Here is a 9,842-nt window from a genome sequence, read left to right as displayed (position 1 = left end):
ATTATTCTTACTATCACCCGAAACCATCTTATTATTTATTTGCTTGGTTGTTTCCTGTTCATCCTCCCCTACTAGAAGGTATATTCTATGAGGCCAGGAACTTTGTTGACCTTGTTCACTTCCCTTACTCCAAACCTGGAGCATAATCAATACTTGTTAAACATCTGCTGCATGTACAATGATGGCAGAGTCATTGAGTAAGAGGTAAGATGATCAAGGATGCCATCAAATGAATATCTGAACTGTAACTATATGAGGAAAAATTCCCATTGCTCCTGCCCCTGGTGATTCAACCATTTAAATTTTTCCATTCTGAAGAACTCAGACTGCTGGGCTGAGGCATGCTCGTTAATGCCATTTCCTCAGAGCCTTTTTGTTTCCTCATTGTTCTTTGCACATTGCAACGGGAATAGTTCTTCCACGAGGAACTGAGGCCACTCATTTTCTATTTGCATCTGAAAGTGGGGATTTGGCCACTTCCTCTACAGGTTCCTTATCTTTTTGGCAAAAGGGAGCTCATGTTTTGCATAGCAGCTGTTGCCCCCAGAGTCCCGGATGAGTCACCACAATGGCAATGGAACTAGTAATCCTTTATGCTCATATAAAGTGCTTTAGGGATTAAAAGTATTTGTGCAGTTATCATCTCTTAATCCTGACACTCTCCCATGAGAGAAGTGTTATTTTCTTGTCTCTTAGATGAGGAAGTTGAGGCCTCCCATGCACGGATTTTCCTTGTCAGTGACAGATTTTTCCTGGAGTAATCTACATCACTTTTTAGTAGCACATCCAGAAACAGCTTTCAAGGGGACTGGCTTTGAGATCGAGTTCCATTTTGCCTACAGAGCAAGTCACCTAACCTCTTTGAACCTCAATATCCTCATCTACGAGACAAGAAACACTTCTCTCATGGGATAGTGTCAGGACTAAGAGATGATAGCTGCTCAAATACAGCGCCCCTGGCTCCTCACAGTTCAGTCTTTTCTAGCAATTGGCATGGCTTCATTCAGTATCTTTTAGTTGGTCAGGCAGCTTGGTTGGTGACAAAAATTTGGACTTCGGACTCAGACTTAAATTTAAGACCTTTGGGAGGCTGAGGCGGGTGAATCACTTAAGTCCAGGAGTTTGAGAACAGCCTGGGCAACATGGTAAAACCCCATGCCTACAAAAAATACAAAAATTAGCCAGGCATGTCGGCACATGCCTGTAGTCCGAGGTACTTGGGAGACTGAGATGGGAGGATCACCTGAGCCCGTGAGGTTGAGGCTGCAGTGAGCTGTGATGACGCCACTGCACTCCAGCCTGGGTGACAGAGTGAGGCCCTGTCTCAAAAAAAAAGGAAAAGAAAACAAAACAAAATAACAACAACCACAAAAAACCTAACTCTGGAACATGGTTTCTTTTTTATTTTAGGCAAGTAACGTTTCTCTCACGCCACGGTTTTCTCTTTTCTTGAATGGGGTTATTAACACACATCTTCCAGAGTCATTTTGAGAATAATATTTTATACATGAAAGTATTTGTCACATAGTAGGTGCTCCATAAAAGTTAGTTCTCCTCCTCTTGTTCCACTTGTATGCTTTCATTTTGTAAGCCACTTCACATCCCCTTTACGAAACTGGAGACAGTATCAACTCAAAATAAGCTAGATGTTTAGGTAACAGTCCACTCTGAGCTGTGAGGAGAAAGGGGAGCCCAGGCCAGGCAGAACCTTCTTGCCCTGTACTTGAGAGGTATGGGAGGCAGCCTAGTGATCTTGGCTTAACTCTAACCTCATCCGGACCTTGAGGCCATGCTTATTTGCTCAGCATCAATCATGCCCATGACCTTTTATCTTTAAAAGGGGCAAGCAGCTGGTATACATAGGTAAAAGGATCAGAGATTCCAAATTCAACTCTAGCTTCTTGGAGGAATTAAGCACATGCATTTACTACTCTTTCATTGAGTGCCAGGTCCCATTCTAAGTGCTTTATACCAATTACTCTATTTAAAATTTAGGTCAACTCTATAAAGTGTACTCTCATTACCCCCACTTTGAAGGTGAGGAAACAGAGTGTTAGAGGGAGTATTAGTTTGTTCTCACTCTGCTAATAAAGACATACTCAAGACTGGGTATTATAAAGGAAAGAGGTTGGAGGCCTCCGGAAACTTACAATCATGGCAGAAGAGGAAGCAAACATGTCTTTCTTCATATAGTGGCAGCAAAGAGAAGTGCCCAGCAAAGGGGGAAAAGCCCCTTGTAAAACCGTCAGATCTCGTGAGAACTCACTCACAAGAGTTCACAAGAACAGCATGAGGGTAATCACCCCCATGATTCAATTACCTCCCATTGGGCCTCTCCCATGACACATGGGATTATGGGAACTACAATTCAAGATGAGATCGTTAGCCAAGGGCAAACCAGAATTTGATCCCAGCCACTGACAGTCACATTTGCCCTATGAGATAATAGCACTGAAATTCTCAAATCTTCCTAAATCTCATTTGCCCAGTCAGCCAACCTTAATGTTTGGCCAATCATTGTTGGAAGAAATGAGGAAGTATAAGGGAAGGAAAAGAGACTTGATCTAAATTCTTGACCACCAGTGGGTGCTGTCTGAGCGTAGAGAAAAAAGAAGACAGGAGATGATACAGCACATCAACATTTGTGCTCATAAAAAGTATTTTGAATAATCTTTGTGTCTGTCCCTTTCAAATATACAAAAAAAAAAAAAGAATTTTTCCAGATCCTTAGCACATCTACCCTGTTTCTCCACCTTAGCTTTTCCACACCGTCACTAAAGGGGAAGATAGAAATCCTGGGGCTCCTTTTGATGGAGGCCATGAGGACCCTGAATAAGCAAAGGACAATGGCTCTCCTGTTGTTCCAGCTCCACAGCAGTAAACAGCTACCTCATCCCCCAGGGAAGCGGACCTCACTGCTGATGTGAGCATAAACACTCTGTGCTGCATCCTGTGATGATAACGGGAAGTCCTTGCTGTGCAGGAGGGCAAGTGGACTTTGCAGTTAATCAAATATCCATGTGGACATTGTAGTTAATCAAGTCAGATATTGTGGCATCAGCTCCATTCGACACAAAAGAAGGGCAGAGGTCCCTAGTGGTACCACACAAAAGGAAGGGCAGGTAAAGATAATGTCTTGGCTGTGAATTACTGTTAAAAAAAGAAAGGAAGGAATATGCTGCCTGTGATTTTTAACATGGGTCAAGGCTATTTGATATGCACATGCTAGTTACTTTTGTGAGGCAAAATCGGCAGTGTTGGAGGTATGGATTCCCTTGAAGGCAGGGAGATGATACCACCCACCATAGCCTCTACATTTGAATCAGCTGTCTTGGGAAGTGGAGTGATCCTCATTTCCATTCACATGTCCTGCAGAGCCTGGGAGATCCCTTGCGGTAATAAGTGAAGTGGATTCAATCATTGGATGGTAGAGAGTGAATTATAGCGACCTTAAGAATTGAATATTCTAATACTATTTAAACTGTGCATGAACTTCTCAGTGAACACTTCCATATAATGAGAGCAAGAATTGTATCCCCAGTGCCTGGCACATAGTTATTGCTCAATAAATCTTTGATTGATTAATGAGTACATAATAATACATACATACCTACTTTTAAAATCAAGTACTAACAAGGTACTAGGTATTATGCTAAAGAGTTTTATACATCATTCAGTCTTCATAAACAAAGTACGCAAAGGCTAGGGGAACTGTCCAGTGTCACACAGAAGTCATCATAGGATCGAGGTTTTATTCTTAATGATCATGCTGATGAGCAACAGCCAATGAGGTTTTCCTAAAAGCAAACCATTTTATATCCTGTCTATATTCATAACTGCTGCTAGAACATGTAATGAGGAAAAAGTGGTATCTTTTCTTCACCCATCACAAGGTCCACAGCTGACACTCCTAAAACAACAGCTAGATTAACAAGAGAAAAGCATAATAAATTTATGTACAAAGTTTTAGGTGACACAGGGGCCATCAGAAATGAAGACTCAAACACCCAGGAAAAACTGTATTTTTATGCTAAGTCTGATGAAAAAAGTGGATAGCTGTAGAGAGATGTGATTGTACAAAAAGGATCCGATCTAATGGTAAACTGGGGGGAATGTTGCAAGGCTTGTTTCTTCAGACTTTCCTGCATGTCTGTATGATATTCCTTTCCCCACCACTGCTCCCCAGGAATGGAGCAGGACTCCTGTCACATGAGAACCTTCAAAGGAAATGAGAGGAGGTCAGAGAGTTACCTTCCCAGGTTTTATGGCTTGCTTTAGAGGAGAGGGGTTCTAGTTTCTATGGCTCAACTTCAGGGAGAGATAAGGAAACGAGAAAGAGGTGTATGTCTGAGAAGATCAGAGAATTTCTTGCTTCTGAGATGTTTCCAATCTCCTTCAGCTCAAAGTATTCCATATATGAAAGCACCATCTTTTTTGGGGTACCATGTTCTGAGCCCTGACAAACTCGAATTCTTTTCTAGGTCGCAACACCACCAACAAAAAAGCCCCGGCTGTGTGCCGTGACTCACACCTGTAATCCCAGTACTTTGGGAGGCTGAGACCAGTGGATCACCTGAGGTCAGGAGCTGGAGACCAGTCTGGCCAACATGGTGAAACCCCGTCTCTACTAAAAATACAAAAATTAGCCAGGTGTGGTGGCTGGCGCCTGTAAGCCCAGCTACTCTGGAGGCTGAGGCAGGAGAATTGCTAGAACCCGGGAGGCTGAGGTTGTAGTGAGCCGAGATTGCACCATTATACTCCAGCTGGTGCAACAACAGTGAGACTCTGTCTCAGGGAAAAAAAAAAAAAAAGTCCCAGAACATCAAAGTTGAGCCCCAGAATGGTCGTTGGAGGTTGTTTGGCTTAGACCCCTATTTTCACATGGGATACCAAGACTTCAAGAGGTTAATATGGGCCTCAGGTCCCCATCTAGGATGAGACTGTCCCTCTTGCCTAGGACTGAGGGGTTGCTGAAATGCAGGACTTTCAATGCTGAAATCAGGAATGACTTGGGCAGACAAGGAAGAACTGGTCACCCTATCCCTACCCAGTGAGTTGTAGAGTAAGAATTTAAAACCTACCCCTCAATGTTGACCCCACACAGAGGATCTTTCAGCCACTTCCCTCTGTAGGGGTCTTGTGGGTTTGTAGATGTTGATCTGAGAAGCTGACACCCATAAGTGCTGTTATTGTTCACCAGGGCCTCTACCTTTTAGCATTGTTTTCAATGCTGTAGCACAAATGTTCAGAATATGAAGTGTCTGGGCACACTGGCAAATACATAGGGGTCTGAGGGGGCACGGGAGATTTTTCTTCAAACACTAGTGACTTGTTGGACATCTGTGTGTTGAGCAGGGTCAACCAAATTTATTATCATATCTGAAAATTTTTAATCAGAAATGTTTGCCTCAGGGAAAAGGAATAAAGCATTCTACTAGGCACTTGAGAGAAATTTCTATCATTTAATGCTCACAATAACCAATGAAACACATATTATTATTTAAATTCTTGTAGAAAAGGAAACTAAAGCTTAGCATGATTTAACAACATGCCAGAGGCCACATAGCTAGCAAGTAGCTTAATGTGGTTTTAAATGCAGCTCTTTCTCATTCTAAAGTCCAAAATATAGAAGGTTTGGGGAAATTGGGGAAGATATTTAGTCCACTGCTTTGAAAAATGATTGTCCTGGGCAAAAGCCCCAATCCCTGTGAGGTATTCATGGTTCAATAAATTAGGAAGCATTGTTCATTCCACCCTGGTTGACAGTGTCTCAAGGCACATTAGTATAGGGAAAATCCTAAGAGTTTCTGCTATGAGGACTGTTCCTGCTTAATCACCATTTCCCAAATGTATTTTGCCATCATGCCTCTTCCCACCACCATTTGTTGTTGTTGTTGTTATTGAAGAGACTGTTCTTTGTTTCCATGTAAGATATATTAAAATCCCATGCACTTTGGATTACAATCCACTGGATACTCTATTCTGCTCTGATGAGACAACTAAGGTCATAACAGGGATAGGCAATCCTTAATACTCTTTGCGTATATGTATGTGTGTATGAGAGACAGAAATAGAGAGAAAGCAAGAGAACGAAGGAGAGACAGACAGAAAGAACACACAGAAAGCACATGAGCCTGAGAACCTAAGCACCATCCCCATGTCTACTTGAGAAGAGGAACAGGGGAATGTACACAGATAAACAAAACGTGTCACTTCACTTGCTTTTCCTACAACTGAGCTCAAGGATCTGCCCCAACTTTTCTTCTCACCCTTTCTCATATGCATGTTGCAAGTATGAATGGAAATAATTATGAATGCGAAATAATTTTGTCAGAGATTAGCATGTTTTGCTGGGGGTGGTAGGAGTTGGGGAGGGAGGGGAATGAGGAGGAAAGGAAAGGTAGAGACACGAATTCATTTCCTGGTGTGAACAGGGGATGCAACTGTGAGATGTGACAGAATGCACCAGGATTCCCGAGGAAAGCTGTCAGGGCAGTCAGGACCCAACTTCCCTGAGACATTGCAGGTGCAGCCCTGACCTATAGCCAGGAGTAGAGAGAAGGGCTGAGAGGGAAATTTTAGAGTCTTCTCTGATGGAATTTTTGATCTATATCTCAAGTAGATGCACTGGACTGGACAATATTTAAGGTTACCTACTGATCAATGCCTGATGATTTGATGATTTTGACCATCTTTACAACAAAAGGGTTACTAACAACCATCATTATAAAATTCTTGTTCAGAATGCTGCTTGGTAAGTAGCTCCAAATGCGGATTCTCCCAGCTTCTCAATAAAATACTCATAAGGAAGCAGAATAAGAGAAAATTCCCAGGATTAGAAACTGGAATTTATAGACAAGTTATTGTTAGGAGTTTGAATGCCTCAATACTCAATATAATACTTTAAAAAACCAGTTTGCACCATGACCTGGTTCAATATTTAATGAACTAATAGGTGTTTCTTTCATTCCATATCATCTCCTGCAGACTTAAGAACTAGGACCTGTACCTACAAGATTAGCAGTGTCTTTATCCTTCAGTCTTTCTTCCACCTTCCACTTTTTAATTCTAAGGCAGGGACTATAAATCTCAGAGCTCAACTAGGACATACAAAGGGCAGAACTTCAGCAGAGTACATTCTGAAAAGTTCCATCCCATTAAAAAAAAAAAAAAAAAAAAAAAAAAAAAAAAAAAAAACAGTGAAGTTTGAGGCTGAGGCAGGAAAAACTCACACAGTACAGAAAGCTTGTGAACACTGAACTCTGTGACCTTTTTTTCTGGCTCAAAATCCTTTTCAGTAGGTCTGGGAAAACTTAACACCTTACAAGCCATACAATCTCCTTAAACATATTTTTTGATCCAGTATAGTGTGGCTTACTTCCAATCTGACCCTAGCATGGCATCACATGCCAGGTAACAAACCCCCTTATCTTAACTCGGGCATTCCTTTCTACTGACTTCAAGTATTTCGACAAAGCTTAACCCTTTCAACCAATTGCCAACTAAAGAATCCCTAAAAGCCATCTTGGACTTGTTAAGTTCCTGTTTTGAGTTGTCCCACTTTTTAGGGCAAAACCAGTATATATCTCCCATGTATTGATTTATGATTTTACCTGCAATTCCTGTCTCCCGGAAATGTACAAAACCAAATTATAACCTGACTTTCTCCATCACACTTTGTGTTTCCTCAAGCTATGGTCACTCATATTGGCTCAAAATAAACTAGTTTAAGGAAGTTTGGTTTTTCCATTGTCATTTGGAATGATCAATTTTCATATACTGTTTGGATTCACAGCATCAGAGAACTAAGGCGTGAAAGCAGCAGGAAGATTATTCACTAGTTAAAATCTCGCTAGTGTTAAATAAAAATTACAAGTTTTGGAATAAATTTCTGTGCTAGACTCCAACAGATTAAACAAAAAATCAAAATGGAGCTACTCATGCTAAAGTTTCAAGTCACCAAACACAAACTAGTTGTTCTCTGACCTTCGGAGAAATCAGGAAAGAGACATAATATCCAATTTCACAAACAGATCAATTTCAATCTTCAGTAGGCCCTGCTTTAATCCTTACCCAAAAGAAGTAGCCTGAAGTCACCTGATGTTAACGAATCACTTCTTTTTCTATTGCTCTGTCTCCCTGCCCCCACCTTATGAAGAAAGTAACTTTGAAACTAACACATTTCTTCTTTGCTTTCTCTTTCTTCAGCCCATCTCTGCCTATAAAGCCAATCCTTGCTGCTCAGTTCCTCTGAACACTTATTCTATTTTATGGATTCTAGAACTGCTAATAAAGCTAACTGGGATCTTTAAATGTGCTGTGATTTTTGTCTTTTGACACTGATACTGGTCATGGATCTGGAAGAAATGCCCATCAATCTGCCCTGCACTTTAGACTGGAGACAAGGAATCAATAAAGTAGAAAGAGAAGAGGAAAAAGGCTATTGTTCACTCTGTCTGAAAATAAATATGAGGAATTACTAGACATCACCTTTTTTAAGGAATAAAAATTGTAAGAAAACAGCATGGTGACGATGGGAAAAAATAACCTCCAGGCAGGACCTCTGGCTTATTACTGGGGAAAAATAAGAGGAAGGCATTTCTACAGATACCTATACATGATCCCAAAGAAAAGTCTGGGAAGCTGTTTTGTAAATTCACTAGACAACAACAATATATCCATGTGAAATATAAGCAGACAGCCATAAAGAGACAACAGATTGAGATTAAAAGATTGAAATGTAGGATTAAAATAGACTCAGCGAATTTCAAGGAATCTTAAAAGACAATAGCAGTGCTAAAGTTTACATTGGAGGACAGTAGAACTGATGTGTAAAAAAACTGATCAGTGATATGAAGGGCACATTTGTAAAAACATTTCCAGAATGTAGAGAAATTATGCAAAAAGAAAAGAACCATAATGGGAAAAAAGATGATAAAACTAAAGAGAGATATAGATGGCTAACTTATGAATAAGTATAATTTCTGAATGAAACCCTAGGAAAAGCAGAAAAGACTACTATAATCAAAACTGTAACCACCCAATGGGTTCTTGCCTGCTGCCTAGACTGAACGGATTTCTCAATACAAGGGAATTTCAATAGAGAAAGTGTATTCATGCAGAGCCAGCTGTACGGGAGACAGGAGTTTTATTATTACTCAAATCAGTCTCTTCAAAAACTTGGAGATCAGAGTTTTTAAGGATAATTTGGTAGGTGGGGCTCTGGAAGTGGGCAGTGGTGACTGGTTGGTTTGGAATTGAAATCATAGGGAGTCGAAGTGAGTTTTTCTTGCTGACTTCTGTTCCTGGATGGGATCGCAGAACCCAGCCAGCAAAATAAAGGGGTGGAGGAAGATTCACCAAGCAAACGGAAAACAAAAAAAAAGCAGGGGTTGCAATCCTAGTCTTTGATAAAACAGACTTTAAACCAAAAAAGATCAAAAGAGACAAAGAGAAGGCCATTACATAATGGTAAAGGGATCAATTCAACAAGAAGAGCTAACTATCCTAAATATATATGCACTCAATACAGGAGCACCCAGATTCATAAAGCAAGTCCTTAGAGACCTACAAAGAGACTTAGACTCCCACACAATAATAATGGGAGACTTCAACACCGCACTGTCAACATTAGATAGATCAAGGATATCCAGGAATTGAACTCAGCTCTGCACCAAGCAGACCTAATAGACATCTATAGAACTCTCCACCCCAAAACAACAGAACATACATTCTTCCCAGCACCACATCGCACTTATTCCAAAATTGACCACATAATTGGAAGTAAAGCACTCCTCAGCAAATGTAAAAGAACAGAAATTATAACAAACTGTCTCGTTGAT

Source organism: Rhinopithecus bieti, unplaced genomic scaffold, assembly GCF_001698545.2.
Source record: "Rhinopithecus bieti isolate Rb0 unplaced genomic scaffold, ASM169854v2 scaffold_10015, whole genome shotgun sequence".
NCBI lineage: Eukaryota > Metazoa > Chordata > Mammalia > Primates > Cercopithecidae > Rhinopithecus > Rhinopithecus bieti.
This window is presented reverse-complemented; position numbering follows the sequence as displayed.